General features: G+C 45.9%; 1 non-coding gene across 1 annotated transcript; it reads left to right on the top strand.

Annotated features, from left to right (window-relative positions):
• The first annotated feature begins 349 nt into the window (after window positions 1-349).
• Window positions 350-483, top strand: LOC115842425 (small nucleolar RNA SNORA70). Its single transcript, XR_004035276.1, has one exon. It is a non-coding gene; the product is annotated as a small nucleolar RNA SNORA70 (small nucleolar RNA).
• Window positions 484-1,375: the final 892 nt, after the last annotated feature.

Genomic DNA, 1,375 nt, shown 5'->3' with positions numbered 1-1,375 from the left:
AACTGAAATATAAAAGCTAAACATAGAATTTTTCTGTAAGAAATTATAAGACAATTGGTGACCTTCCGTTAGGCGAAGATCTTGTAGGTAGGACACAAAACACATAGACCTTAAAGGAAAACTATAAGTTGTGTTTCATTAATATTTAAAATTTCCATTTTTAAAGACTTCAGAGTGTGATATGAATCCACAAATTGGGAGAAAGAATTTACACAATAAAGGGTTTCTTTTTAAAAAAATTTTTCAGCGGACTATAGAAAGAACACTCAGGAATGAACAAGAAGATCAGCACAAAATGATTTAAATGGCCGAACAGTTTAAGCAGACATTTTATCCAATAAATTTGCAAATAACCCAGTTAAGCCGACTGTGCTGTTTTCCCCACGGGGACCCGATGTCCAGTAGCTGCAAACAACAGCCTCCTCGGTAGTGTATGCAGCCTGTCGCCTGTATGGGTTGCCCTAAGGGACCTTGGATTCAGCCCTTTCCCGTGCACATTCATGACTGGCCTGCTGTCCCCAATCGAGGCTCCAGACAGGTGTGCGTGGTGCCTTTGGAAAGCCCCAGGGCACAGTGGCCAGGGTCCACAGGGGCCAAGTCATAATGTCCACTGGCACCAAGCTGCAGAACGAGGAACGTGTGATTGAGGCCAAGTTCAAGTTCCCTGGCCACCAGAAGATCCACATCTCCAAGAAATGGGGATTTACTAAGTTTAATGCGGATGAATTTGAAAACATGGTGGCAGAAAAGCGGCTCATCCTGGATGGCTGTGAGGTTACATACATCCCCAGTTGTGTCCCTCTGGCCAAATGGTGGGCCCTGCACTCATGAGAGCCTTGGCACTGTGCCCTCCTTACTCATGCCCACCAAGAAATCCTACTTTCTTGTCAAAAAAAAAAAAAAAAAAAAGAAAAATGCAAAAAACCAATAAACACCTAAAGTATAATCAATATCACTAGTCATTAGGAAAGCAAATTAAAACTACAAGTTACTGCTGCACATACACTAGGGGGGCTAAAATTAAAAAGGCGGATGATATCAAGTGTTGGTGATGATGTGAATCACCTGGAAGAATTCTCCATGTGGGTGGAAAAGTAATATTGGAAAGACGCTTTGGACAGTGATTTCACTTTTTTTTTTGCGGTACGCGGGCCCCTCACTGCTGCGACCCCTCCCGCTGCGGAGCACAGGCTCCGGACGCGCAGGCCCAGCGGCCATGGCTCACGGGCCCAGCCGCTCCGCGGCATGTGGGATCTTCCCGGACCGGGGCACGAACCCGCGTCCCCTGCATCGGCAGGCGGACCCCCAACCACTGCACCACCAGGGAAGACCCGATTTCACTTTTTTTAAATAAAATTAAATATACGCTCCACGT

This window comes from Globicephala melas, chromosome X (assembly GCF_963455315.2).
Source record: "Globicephala melas chromosome X, mGloMel1.2, whole genome shotgun sequence".
In the NCBI taxonomy this organism is placed as follows: Eukaryota; Metazoa; Chordata; class Mammalia; order Artiodactyla; family Delphinidae; genus Globicephala; species Globicephala melas.
The sequence above is the reverse complement of the archived record's forward strand: the minus strand, read 5'-3'. Positions and strand labels throughout refer to the sequence as shown.